Raw genomic sequence first — 14264 nt, 5'->3', positions numbered from 1 at the left:
AAATGCTAAGATTGTAAATGTTTTCCTCAATTTATTTAATTAAAAAAATATTTCTACAGGTAAAACAGTTGAACAAGGCGGCACCCAGGTATGAACTAGAGACCTCTTGATCTGCAGTCAAATGCTCTACCAATGAGCTATACCAACAGTTTGGAAAAGTTCACCTTTATTAATTCAGTAATATGTACAAAGTGCAAGCAACATACAATCACCATCAAAGCAATGCATGTTCAGCCGCCAAACCCTCCTTATAAGTATAAGGGGTGCGAAGTATGTCCTTTATCTGCCTTGGTAAAATACGGTGAGGTTTCCATTGCAAGAATTCATACATTTCGTATCACATGTAGATCTTGAAACATGGAAAAAAAATCTTTTGTCAAATGCACAAATTCTGCAAAATGTAACTGCTTCTCTACTGCAGTTTGTTGACATTGTGCTAAGAGCATAGTTAAACCCAATTGTTCATTGTTTTGTATATGAAATGATGATATATCCTATTGTTTCTTACAGTGCATTGGTTTGAAAAACATTTTAACAGGATCTATTGAAGAGGGTATATGGTTATGAAACAGGGACTTCTTGAACTACACTCCTACGCTCTACCACTGACATAAACCCTTCAATGTTGAAAACTGCCCTTTTTTAAAAAGGTGATAGAGTGGGTGACTCTATGGAACTTGTAGAACTAATGACATCAGTGCACTTCTGGTCAGTTGTACAAATTAATACATTTCATTAAGGGCATATTATTGGTTTCCACCACAGTTTTATAACATTCATATGAGCTTCCAATGCACTATTTCAAACTGATCATATCACCAGTAGAACTTGGGTGAATGTAAAACACAGCTTGTATCATATGAAGAAATCATAAACAGCTTAGTGGTGTTTACCCTATATTTCAGGTAATGATCAGGAGTATTTCAAATGTAGAAATGTGTTGCTCATTACATAAAATGCTAAGATTGTAAATGTTTTCTTCAATTTATTTAATAAAAAAAATATTTCTACAGGTAAAATAGTTGAACAAGGGGGAACCCAGATTTGAACTAGGGACCTCTTGATCTGCAGTCAAATGCTCTACCACTGAGCTATACCCCCAGTTCTGAAAAGTTCACCTTTATTAATTCAGTAATATGTACAAAGTGCAAGCAACATGCAATCACCATCAAAGCAAAGCATGTTCAGCCACCAAACCCTCCTTATAAGTATAAGGGGTACAAAAATGTCCTTTATCTGCCTTGGTAAAATACAGTGAGGTTTCCATTGCAAGAATTCATACATTTCGCATCACATGTAGATCTTGGAACATGGAAAAAAACGTTTGTCAAATGCACAAATTCTGCAAAACGTAACTGCTTCTCTACTGCAGTTTATTGATTTTGTGCTAAGAGCATAGTTAAACCCAATTGTTCACTGTTTTGTATATGAAATGATGATATATCCTATTGTTTCTTATAGTGCATTGGGTTGAAAAACATGTTAACATGATCTATTGACGAGGGTATATGGTTATGAAACAGGGACTTCTTGAACTGCACTCCTATGCTCTACCACTGAGTTAAACCCTTGAATGCTGAAAACTGCCCTTTTTTTAAAATGTGATAGAGTGGGTAACTGTATGGAACTTGTAGAACTAATGACAACAGTGCACTTCTGGTCAGCTGTACAAATTAATACAGTTCTTTAAGGGCATATTATTGGTTTCCACCACAGTTTTATAACATTCATATGAGCTCCCAATGGACTATTTCAAACTGATAATATCACCAGTAGAACTTGGGTGAATGTAAAACACAGCTTGTATCATATAAAGAAATCCTAACCAGTTTCATGGTGTTTACCCTATGTTTCAGGAGATGATCAGGAGTATTTCAAAAGTAGAAATGTGTTGCTCATTACATAAAATGCTATGATTGTAAATGTTTTCTTCAATTTCCTTAATTCTACAGGTAAAACAGTTGGACAAGGGGGCACCCAGATTTGAACTAGGGACCTTTTGATTTGCAGTGAAATGCTCTACCCCTGAGCTCTACCCCCATTTCTGAAATGCTCACCTTTATTTATTCAGTAATATGTACAAAGTGGAAGCAACATGCAATCACCATCAAAGCAATGCATTTTCAGCCACCAAACCCTCATTATAAGTATAAGGGGTACAAAAGATGTCCTTTATCTGCCTTGTTAAAATACAGTGAGGTTTCCATTGCAAGAATTCATACATTTCGTATCACATGTAGATCTTGGAACATGGAAAATAATCTTTTGTCAAATGCACAAATTCTGCAAAACGTAACTGTTCCTCTACTGCATTTTGTTGATTTTGTGCTAAGAGCATAGCTAAACCCAATTGTTCATTGTTTTGTATATGAAATGATGATATATCTTATTGGTTTTTACAGTGCATTGGGTTAAAAAAAACATTTTAACAGGATCTATTGAAGAGGGTATATGGTTATGAAACAGGAACTTCTTGAAAAGCACTCCTACGCTCTACAACTGAAATAAACCCTTGAATGCTGAAAACTGCCCTTTTTTAAAAAGGTGATAGAGTGGGTGACTGTATGGAACTTGTAGAACTAATGAAATCAGTGCACTTCTGGTCAGCTGTACAAATTAATACATTTCATTAAAGGCATATTATTGGTTTCCACCATAGTTTTATAACATTCATATGAGCTTCCAATGGGCTATTTCAAACTGATAATATCACCAGTAGAACTTGGGTGAATGTAAAACACAGCTTGTATCATACGAAGAAATCCTAAACAGTTTCATGGTGTTTACCCTATGTTTCAGGAGATGATCAGGAGTATTTCAAATGTAGAAATGTGTTGCTCATTACATAAAATGCTAAGATTGTAAATGTTTTCTTCAATTTATTTAATTAAAAAAATATTTCTACAGGTGAAACAGTTGAACAAGGGGGGACCCAGATTTGAACTAGGGACCGCTTTACCTCCAGTCAAATGCTCTACCACCGAGCTATACCCCCAGTTCTGAAATGTTCACCTTTATTAATTCAGTAATATGTACAAAGTGCAAGCAACATGAAATCACCATCAAAGCAATGCATTTTCAGCCACCAAACCCTCCTTATAAGTATTTGGGGTGCGAAGGATGTCCTTTATCTGCCTTGGTAAAATACAGTGAGGTTTCCATTGCAAGAATTCATACATTTCGTATCACATGTAGATCTTGGAACATGGAAAAAAAATCTTTTGTCAAATGCACAAATTCTGCAAAATGTAACTGCTTCTCTACTGCAGTTTGTTGATTTTGTGCTAACAGCATAGTTAAACCCAATTGTTCATTGTTTTGTATATGAAATGATGATATATCCTATTGTTTCTTACAGTGCATTGGGTTGAAAAACATTTTAACAGGATCTATTGAAGAGGGTATATGGTTATGAAACAGGGACTTCTTGAACTACACTCCTACGCTCTACCACTGACATAAACCCTTGAATGTTGAAAACTGCCCGTTTTTAAAAAGGTGATAGAGTGGGTGACTCTATGGAACTTGTAGAACTAATGACATCAGTGCACTACTGGTCAGCTGTACAAATTAATACATTTCATTAAGGGCATATTATTGGTTTCCACCACAGTTTTATAACATTCATATGAGCTTCCAATGGTCTATTTCAAACTGATCATATCACCAGTAGAACTTTGGTGAATGTAAAACACAGCTTGTATCATATGAGGAAATCCTAAACAGTTTCATGGAGATGATCAGGAGTATTTCAAATGTAGAAATGTGTTGCTCATTACATAAAATGCTAAGATTGTAAATGTTTTCTTCAATTTATTTAATAAAAAAATATTTCTAAAGGTAAAACAGTTGAACAAGGGGGCATCCAGATTTGAACTAGGGACCTCTTGATCTGCAGTCAAATGCTCTACCACTGAGCTATACCGCCAGTTCTGAAAAGTTCACCTTTATTAATTCAGTAATATGCACAAAGTGCAAGCAACATGCAATCACCATCAAAGCAAAGCATGTTCAGCCACTAAACCCTCCGTATAAGTATATGGGGTGCGAAGGATGTCCTTTATCTGCCTTGGTAGAATACAGTGAGGTTTCCATTGCAAGAATTCATACATTTCGTATCACATGTAGATCTTGGAACATGGAAAAAAAATATTTTGTCAAATGCACAAATTCTGCAAAATGTAGCTGCTTCTCTACTGCAGTTTGTTGATTTTGTGCTAAGAGTATAGTTAAACCCAATTGTTCATTGTTTTTTTTATATGAAATGATGATATATCCTATTGTTTCTTACAGTGCATTGGGTTGAAAAACATTTTAAAAGGATCTATTGATGAGGGTATATGGTTATGAAACAGGGACTTCTTGAACTGCACTCCTATGCTCTACCACTGAGTTAAACCCTTGAATGCTGAAAACTGCTCTTTTTCAAAAATGTGATAGAGTGGGTGACTGTATGGAACTTGTAGAACTAATGACATCAGTGCACTTCTGGTCAGCTGTACGAATTAATACAGTTCTTTAAGGGCATATTATTGGTTTCCACCACAGTTTTATAACATTCATATGAGCTTCCAATGGACTATTTCAAACTGATAATATCACCAGTAGACCATGGGTGAATGTAAAACACAGCTTGTATCATATGAAGAAATCCTAAACAGTTTCATGGTGTTTACCCTATGTTTCAGGAGATGATCAGGAGTATTTCAAATGTAGAAATGTGTTGCTCATTACATAAAATGCTAAGATTGTAAATGTTTTCTTCAATTTATTTAATTCTACAGGTAAAACAGTTGAACAAGGGGGCACCCAGATTTGAACTAGGGACATCTTGATCTGCAGTCAAATGCTCTACCACTGAGCTATACCCCCAGTTCTAAAAAGTTCACCTTTATTAATTCAGTAATATGCACAAAGTGCAAGCAACATGCAATCACCATCAAAGTAAAGCATGTTCAGCCACCAAACCCTCCTTATAAGTATATGGGGTGCGAAGGATGTCCTTTATCTGCCTTGGTAAAATACAGTGAGGTTTCCATTGCAAGAATTCATACATTTCGTATCACATGTAGATCTTGGAACATGGAAAAAAATATTTTGTCAAATGCACAAATTCTGTAAAATGTAGCTGCTTCTCTACTGCAGTTTGTTGATTTTGTGCTAAGAGTATAGTTAAACCCAATTGTTCATTGTTTTTTTATATGAAATGATGATATATCCTATTGTTTCTTACAGTGCATTGGGTTGAAAAACATTTTAACAGGATCTATTGATGAGGGTATATGGTTATGAAACAGGGACTTCTTGAACTGCACTCCTATGCTCTACCACTGAGTTAAACCCTTGAATGCTGAAAACTGCCCTTTTTGAAAAAGGTGTTAGAGGTGACAGTATGGAACTTGTAGAACTAATGACATCAGTGCACTTCTGGTCAGCTGTACAAATTAATACATTTCATTAAGGGCATATTATTGGTTTCCACCACAGTTTTATAACATTCATATGAGCTTCCAATTGACCATTTCAAACTGATAATATCACCAGTAGAACTTGGGTGAATGTAAAACACAGCTTGTATCATATGAAGAAATCCTAAACAATTTCATGGTGTTTACCCTATGTTTCAGGAGATGATCAGGGGTATTTCAAATGTAGTAATGTGTTGCTCATTACATAAAATGCTAACATTGTAAATGTTTTCTTCAATTTATTTAATAAAAAAAAATTCTACAGGTAAAACAGTTAAACAAGGGGCACCCAGATTTGAACTAGGGACCTCTTGAGTTGCAGTCAAATGCTCTACCACTGAGCTATACCCCCAGTTCTGAAAAGTTTACCTTTATTAATTCAGTAATATGTACAAAGTGCAAGCAACATGCAATCACCATCAAAGCAATGCATTTTCAGCCACCAAACCCTCCTTATAAGTATAAGGGGTACAAAAATGTCCTTTATCTGGCTTGGTAAAATACAGTGAGGTTTCCATTGCAAGAATTCATACATTTCGCATCACATGTAGATCTTGGAACATGGAAAAAAACGTTTGTCAAATGCACAAATTCTGCAAAACGTAACTGCTTCTCTACTGCAGTTTGTTGATTTTTTGCTAAGAGTATAGCTAAACCCAATTGTTCATTGTTTTTTATATGAAATGATGATATATCCTATTGTTTCTTATAGTGCATTGGGTTGAAAAACATGTTAACAGGATCTATTGACGAGGGTATATGGTTATGAAACAGGGACTTCTTGAACTGCACTCCTATGCTCTACCACTGAGTTAAACCCTTGAATGCTGAAAACTGCCCTTTTTTAAAAAGGTGATAGAGTGGGTAACTGTATGGAACTTGTAGAACGAATGACAACAGTGCACTTCTGGTCAGCTGTACAAATTAATAAATTTCATTAAGGGCATATTATTGGTTTCCACCACAGTTTTATAACATTCATATGAGCTCCCAATGGACTATTTCAAACTGATAATATCACAAGTAGAACTTGGGTGAATGTAAAACGCAGCTTGTATCATATGAAGAAATCCTAAACAGTTTAAAGGTGTTTACCCTATGTTTCAGGAGATGATCAGGAGTATTTCAAATGTAGAAATGTGTTGCTCATTATATAAAATGCTAAGATTGCAAATGTTTTCTTCAATTTATTCAATAAAAAAAATATTTCTACAGGTAAAACAGTTGAACAAGGGGGCACCTAGATTTGAACTAGGGACCTCTTGATCTGCAGTCTAATGCTCTACTACTGAGCTATACCCCCAGTTCTGAAAAGTTCACCTTTATTAATTCAGTAATATGTACAAAGTGCAAGCAACATGAAATCACCATCAAAGCAATGCATTTTTAGCCACCAAACCCTCCTTATAAGTATATGGGGTGCGAAGGATCTCCTTTATCTGCCTTGGTAAAATACAGTGAGGTTTCCATTGCAAGAATTCATACATTTCGTATCACATGTAGATCTTGGAACATGGAAAAAAATCTTTTGTCAAATGCACAAATTCTGCAAAACGTAACTGCTTCTCTACTGCAGTTTGTTGATTTTGTGCTAAGAGCATAGTTAAACCCAATACTTCATTGTTTTGTATAAGAAATGATGATATATCCTATTGTTTCTTACAGTGCATTGGGTTGAAAAACATTTTAACAGGATCTATTGAAGAGGGTATCTGGTTATGAAACAGGGCCTTCTTGAACTACACTCCTACGCTCTACCACTGAAATAAACCCTTCAATGTTGAAAACTGCCCTTTTTTAAAAAGGTGATAGAGTGGGTGACTGTATGGAACTTGTAGAACTAATGACATCAGTGCACTTCTGGTCAGCTGTACAAATTAATACATTTCATTAAGGGCATATTATTGGTTTCCACCACAGTTTTATAACATTCATATGAGCTTCCAATAGTCTATTTCAAACTGATCATATCACCAGTAGAACTTGGGTGAATGTAAAACACAGCTTGTATCATATTAAGAAATCCTAAAAAGCTTAATGGTGTTTACCCTATGTTTCAGGTGATGATCATGAGTATTTCAAATGTAGAAATGTGTTGCTCATTACATAAAATGCTAAGATTGTAAATGTTTACTTCAATGTATTTAATTAAAAATATTTCTACAGGTAAAACAGTGGGACAAGGGGGCACCCAGATTTGAACTAGGGACCTTTTGATCTGCAGTGAAATGCTCCACCCCTGAGCTATACCCCCACTTCTGGAATGTTCGCCTTTATTTATTCAGTAATATGTACAAAGTGGAAGCAACATGCAATCACCATCAAAGCAATGCATGTTCAGCCGCCAAATCCTCCTTATAAGTATAAGGGTTGCGAAGGATGTCCTTTATCTGCCTTGGTAAAATACAGTGAGGTTTTAAGTATAAGGGTTGCGAAGGATGTCCTTTATCTGCCTTGGTAAAATACAGTGAGGTTTCCATTGCAAGAATTCATACATTTCGTATCACATGTAGATCTTGGAACATGGAAAAAAACGTTTGTCAAATGCACAAATTCTGCAAAACGTAACTGCTTCTCTACTGCAGTTTGTTGATTTTGTGCTAAGAGTATAGTTAAACCCAATTTTTCATTGTTTTTTATATGAAATGATGATATATCCTATTGTTTCTTACAGTGCATTGGGTTGAAAAACCTTTTAACAGGATCTATTGACGAGGGTATATGGTTATGAAACAGGGACTTCTTGAACTGCACTCCTATGCTCTACCACTGAGTTAAACCCTTGAATGCTGAAAACTGCCCTTTTTTAAAAAGGTGATAGAGTGGGTGACTGTATGGAACTTGTAGAACTAATGACATCAGTGCACTTCTGGTCAGCTGTACAAATTAATACATTTCATTAAGGGCATATTATTGGTTTCCACCACAGTTTTATAACATTCATATGAGCTTCCAATGGACTATTTAAACTGATAATATCACCAGTAGAACTTGGGTGAATGTAAAACACAGCTTGTATCATATGAAGAAATCCTAAACAGTTTCATGGTGTTTACCCTATGTTTCAGGAGATGATCAGGAGTATTTCAAATGTAGAAATGTGTTGCTCATTATATAAAATGCTAAGATTGTAAATGTTTTCTTCAATTTATTTAATAAAAAAAATATTTGTACTGGTAAAAGAAGGGGGCACCAAGAGTTGAACTAGGGACCTCTTGATCTGCAGTCAAATGCTCTACCACTGAGCTATACCCCCATTTCTGAAAAGTTCACCTTTATTAATTCAGTAATATGCACAAAGTGCAAGCAACATGCAATCACCATCAAAGCAAAGCATTTTCAGCCACCAAACCCTCCTTATAAGTATATGGGGTGCGAAGGATGTCCTTTATCTGCCTTGGTAAAATACATTGAGGTTTCCATTGCAAGAATTCATACATTTCGTATCTCATGTAGATCTTGGAACATGGAAAAAAAATCTTTTGTCAAAAGCACAAATTCTGCAAAATGTAGCTGCTTCTCTACTGCAGTTTGTTGATTTTGTGCTAAAAGTATAGTTAAACCCAATTTTTCATTGTTTTTTATATGAAATGATGATATATCCTATTGTTTCTTACAGTGCATTGGGTTGAAAAACCTTTTAACAGGATCTATTGACGAGGGTATATGGTTATGAAACAGGGACTTCTTGAACTGCACTCCTATGCTCTACCACTGAGTTAAACCCTTGAATGCTGAAAACTGCCCTTTTTTAAAAAGGTGATAGAGTGGGTGACTGTATGGAACTTGTAGAACTAATGACATCAGTGCACTTCTGGTCAGCTGTACAAATTAATACATTTCATTAAGGGCATATTATTGGTTTCCACCACAGTTTTATAACATTCATATGAGCTTCCAATGGACTATTTAAACTGATAATATCACCAGTAGAACTTGGGTGAATGTAAAACACAGCTTCTATCATATGAAGAAATCCTAAACAGTTTCATGGTGTTTACCCTATGTTTCAGGAGATGATCAGGAGTATCTCAAATGTAGAAATGTGTTGCTCATTATATAAAATGCTAAGATTGTAAATGTTTTCTTCAATTTATTTAATAAAAAAAATATTTGTACAGGTAAAACAAGGGGGCACCAAGAGTTGAACTAGGGACCTCTTGATCTGCAGTCAAATGCTCTACCACTGAATTATACCCCCAGTTCTGAAAAGTTCATCTTTATTAATTCAGTAATATGTACAAAGTGGAAGCAACATGCAATCTCCATCAAAGCAAAGCATTTTCAGCCACCAAAACCTCCTTATAAGTATATAGGGTGCGAAGGATGTCCTTTATCTGCCTTGGTAAAATACAGTGAGGTTTGCATTGCAAGAATTCATACATTTCGTATCACATGTAGATCTTGGAACATGGAAAAAAAACTTTTGTCAAATGCACACATTCTGCAAAACCTAACTGCTTCTCTACTGCAGTTTGTTGATTTTGTGCTAAGAGCATAGTTAAACCCAATTGTTCATTCTTTTTTTTATATGAAATGATGATATATCCTATTGTTTCTTACAGTGCATTGGGTTGAAAAACATTTTAACAGGATCTATTGAAGAGGGTATATGGTTATGAAACAGGGACTTCTTGAACTGCATTCCTACGCTCTACCACTGAGTTAAACCCTTGAATGCTGAAAACTGCCCTTTTTTAAAAAGGTGATAGAGTGGGTGACTGTATGGAACTTGTAGAACTAATGACATCAGTGCACTTCTGGTCAGCTGGACAAATTAATACATTTCATTAAGGGCATATTATTGGTTTCCACCACAGTTTTATAACATTCATATGAGCTTCCAATGGACTATTTCAAACTGATAATATCACCAGTAGAACTTGGGTGAATGTAAAACACAGCTTGTATCATATGAAGAAATCCTAAACAGCTTAATGGTGTTTACCCTATGTTTCAGGAGATGATCAGGAGATGATCAGTATTTCAAATGTAGAAATGTGTTGCTCATTACATAAAATGCTAAGATTGTAAATGTTTTCTTCAATTTATTTAATTAAAAAAATATTTCTACAGGTAAAACAGTTGGAGAAAGGGGCAGCCAGATTTGAACTAGGGACTTCTTGATCTGCAGTTAAATGCTCTACCACGGAGCTATACCCCCAATTCTGAAATGTTCACCTAAATTAATTCATACTTATAAGCAGTTCTAAAATGTTCACCTTTATTAATTCAGTAATATGTACAAAGTGCAAGCAACATGCAATCACCATCAAAGCAATGCATTTTCAGCCACCAAACCCTCCTTATAAGTATATGGGGTACAAAAGATGTCCTTTATCTGCCTTCGTAAAATACAGTGAGGTTTCCAGTGCAAGAATTCATACATTTCGTATCACATGTAGATCTTGGAACATGGAAAAAAAACTGTTGTGAAATGCACAAATTCTGCAAAACGTAACTGCTTCTCTAGTGCAGTTTGTTGATTTTGTGCTAAGAGCATAGTTAAACCCAATTGTTCATTGTTTTGTATATGAAATGATGATATATCTTATTGTTTCTTAAAGTGCATTGGGTTGAAAAACATTTTAACAGGATCTATTGAAGAGGGTATATGGTTATGAAACAGGGACTTCTTGAACTGCACTCCTACCCTCTACCACTCACATAAACCCTTGAATGCTGAAAACTGCCCTTTTTTAAAAAAGTGATAGAGTGGGTGACTGTATGGAACTTGTAGAACTAATGACATCAGTGCACTTCTGGTCAGCTGTACAAATTAATACATTTCATTAAGGGCATATTATTGGTTTCCACCACAGTTTTATAACATTCATATGAGCTTCCAATGGACTATTTCAAACTGATAATATCACCAGTAGAACTTGGGTGAATGTAATACACAGCTTGTATCATACGAAGAAATCCGAAACAGCTTATTGGTGTTTACCCTATGTTTCAGGAGATGATCAGGAGTATTTCAAATGTAGAAATGTGTTGCTCATTACATAAAATGCTAAGCTTATATGTTTTCTTCAATTTATTTAATTAAAAAAATATTTCTACAGGTACAACAGTTGGACCAGGGGGCACCCAGATTTGACCTAGGAACCTCTTGATCTGCCGTCAAATGCTCTAGCACTGAGCTATACCCGCAGTTCTAAAATGTTCACCTTTATTAATTCAGTAATATGTACAAAGTGCAAGCAACATGCAATAACCATCAAAGCAATGCATTTTCAGCCACCAAACCCTCCTTATAAGTATATGGGGTGCGAAGGATGTCCTTTATCTGCCTTGCTAAAATACAGTGAGGTTTCCATTGCAAGAATTCATACATTTCGTATCACATGTAGATCTTGGAACATGGAAAAAAAAGTTTGTCAAATGCACAAATTCTGAAAAACGTAACTGCTTCTCTAGTGCAGTTTGTTGATTTTGTGCTAAGAGCATAGTTAAACCCAATTGTTCATTGTTTTGTATATGAAATGATTATATATATTATTGTTTCTTACAGTGCATTGGGTTGAAAATCATTTTAACAGGATCTGTTGAAGAGGGTATATGGTTATGAAACAGGGACTTCTTGAACTGCATTCCTACCCTCTACCACTGAGTTAAACACTTGAATGCTGAAAACTGCCCTTTTTTAAAAAGGTGATAGAGTGGGTGACTGAATGGAACTTGTATAACTAATGACATCAGTGCACTTCTGGTCAGCTGTACAAATTAATACATTTCATTAAGGGCATATTATTGGTTTCCACCACAGTTTTATAACATTCATATGCGCTTCAATTGGACTATTTCAAACTGACAATATCACCAGTAGAACTTGGGTGAATGTAATACACAGCTTGTATCATATGAGGAAATCCTAAACAGCTTAATGGTGTTTACCCTATGTTTCAGGAGATGATCAGGAGTATTTCAAATGTAGAAATGTATTGCTCATTATATAAAATGCTAAGATTGTAAATGTTTTCTTCAATTTATTTAATTTAAAAAATATTTCTACAGGTAAAACATTTGGACAAGGGGGCACCCAGATTTGAACTAGGGACCTCTTGAGCTGCAGTCAAATGCTCTACCACTGAACTATACCCCCCGTTCTGAAATGTTTACTTTTATTAATTCAGTAATATGTACAAAGTGGAAGCAACATGCAATCACCATCAAAGCAATGCATTTTCAGCCACCAAACCCTCCTTATAACTATAAGGGGTACACAAGATGTCCTTTATCTGCCTTGGTAAAATACAGTGAGGTTTCCATTGCAAGAATTCATACATTTCGTATCACATGTAGATCTTGGAACATGGAAACAAAACTTTTGTCAAATACACAAATTCTGCAAAACGTAACTGCTTCTCTACTGCAGTTTGTTGATTTTGTGCTAAGAGCATAGTTAAACCCAATTGTTCATTGTTTTTTATATGAAATGATGATATATCCTATTGTTTCTTACAGTGCATTGGGTTGAAAAATATTTTAACAGGATCTATTGAAGAGGGTATATGGTTATGAAACAGGGACTTCTTGAACTGCACTCCTACCCTCTACCACTGACATAAACCCTTGAATGCTGAAAACTACTCTTTTTTAAAAAGGTGATAGAGTGGGTGACTGTATGGAACTTGTAGAACTAATGACATCAGTGCACTTCTGGTCAGCTGTACAAATTAATACATTTCATTAAGGGCATATTATTGGTTTCCGCCACAGTTTTATAACATTCATATGCGCTTCCAATGGACTATTTCAAACTGATAATGTCACCAGTAGAACTTGGGTGAATGTAATACACAGCTTGTATCATACGAAGAAATCCGAAACAGCTTAATGGTGTTTACCCTATGTTTACGGAGATGATCAGGAGTATTTCAAATGTAGAAATGTGTTGCTCATTACATAAAATGCTAAGATTGTAAATGTTTTTTCTTTAATTTATTTAATTAAAAATAAAATTCTACAGGTAAAACAGTTGGACCAGGGGGCACCCAGATTTGAACTAGGGACCTCTTGATCTGCAGTCAAATGCTTTACCACGGAGCTATACCCCCAGTTCTAAAATGTTCACTTTTATTAATTCAGTAATATGTACAAAGTGAAGCAACATGCAATCACCATCAAAGCAATGCATTTTCAGCCACCAAACTCTCCTTATAAGTATATGGGGTGTGAAGGATGTCCTTTATCTGCCTTGGTAAAATACAGTGAGGTTTCCATTGCAAGAATTCATACATTTCGTTTCACATGTAGATCTGGAACATGGAAAAAAAACTTTTGTCAAATGCACACATTCTGCAAAACGTAACTGCTTCTCTACTGCAGTTTGTTGATTTTGTGCTAAGAGCATAGGTAAACCCAATTGTTCATTGCTTTTTTATATGAAATGATGATATATCCTATTGTTTCTTACAGTGCATTGGGTTGAAAAACATTTTAACAGGAGCTATTGAAGAGGGTATATGGTTATGAAACAGGGACTTCTTGAACTGCATTCCTACGCTCTAAAACTGAGTTAAACCCTTGAATGCTGAAAACTGCCCTTTTTTTAAAAGGTGATAGAGTGGGTGACTGTATGGAACTTGTAGAACTAATGACATCAGTGCACTTCTGGTCAGCTGTACAAATTAATACATTTCATTAAGGGCATATTATTGGTTTCCACCACAGTTTTATAACATTCATATGCGCTTCCAATGGACTATTTCAAACTGATAATATCACCAGTAGAACTTGGGTGAATGTGATACACAGCTTGTATCATTGCAGAAATCCGAAACAGCTTAA

General features: G+C 35.3%; 5 non-coding genes across 5 annotated transcripts; all 5 read right to left on the bottom strand.

Moving 5' to 3' along the window:
- Nucleotides 1-1029: 1029 nt before the first annotated feature.
- Nucleotides 1030-1101, bottom strand: TRNAC-GCA (transfer RNA cysteine (anticodon GCA)). Its single transcript has one exon. It is a non-coding gene; the product is annotated as a tRNA-Cys (tRNA).
- Nucleotides 1102-4800: 3699 nt separating this feature from the next.
- Nucleotides 4801-4872, bottom strand: TRNAC-GCA (transfer RNA cysteine (anticodon GCA)). Its single transcript has one exon. It is a non-coding gene; the product is annotated as a tRNA-Cys (tRNA).
- Nucleotides 4873-5748: 876 nt separating this feature from the next.
- TRNAC-GCA (transfer RNA cysteine (anticodon GCA)) lies at nucleotides 5749-5820 on the bottom strand. Its single transcript has one exon. It is a non-coding gene; the product is annotated as a tRNA-Cys (tRNA).
- A 2832-nt stretch (nucleotides 5821-8652) lies between these two features.
- TRNAC-GCA (transfer RNA cysteine (anticodon GCA)) lies at nucleotides 8653-8724 on the bottom strand. The gene has a single exon. It is a non-coding gene; the product is annotated as a tRNA-Cys (tRNA).
- A 3780-nt stretch (nucleotides 8725-12504) lies between these two features.
- On the bottom strand, nucleotides 12505-12576 carry TRNAC-GCA (transfer RNA cysteine (anticodon GCA)). Its single transcript has one exon. It is a non-coding gene; the product is annotated as a tRNA-Cys (tRNA).
- Nucleotides 12577-14264: the final 1688 nt, after the last annotated feature.

This window comes from Ambystoma mexicanum, unplaced genomic scaffold, assembly GCF_040938575.1.
Source record: "Ambystoma mexicanum isolate Mex_15411 unplaced genomic scaffold, UKY_AmexF1_1 Mex_scaf118, whole genome shotgun sequence".
Classification (NCBI taxonomy): domain Eukaryota; kingdom Metazoa; phylum Chordata; class Amphibia; order Caudata; family Ambystomatidae; genus Ambystoma; species Ambystoma mexicanum.
The sequence above is the reverse complement of the archived record's forward strand: the minus strand, read 5'-3'. Positions and strand labels throughout refer to the sequence as shown.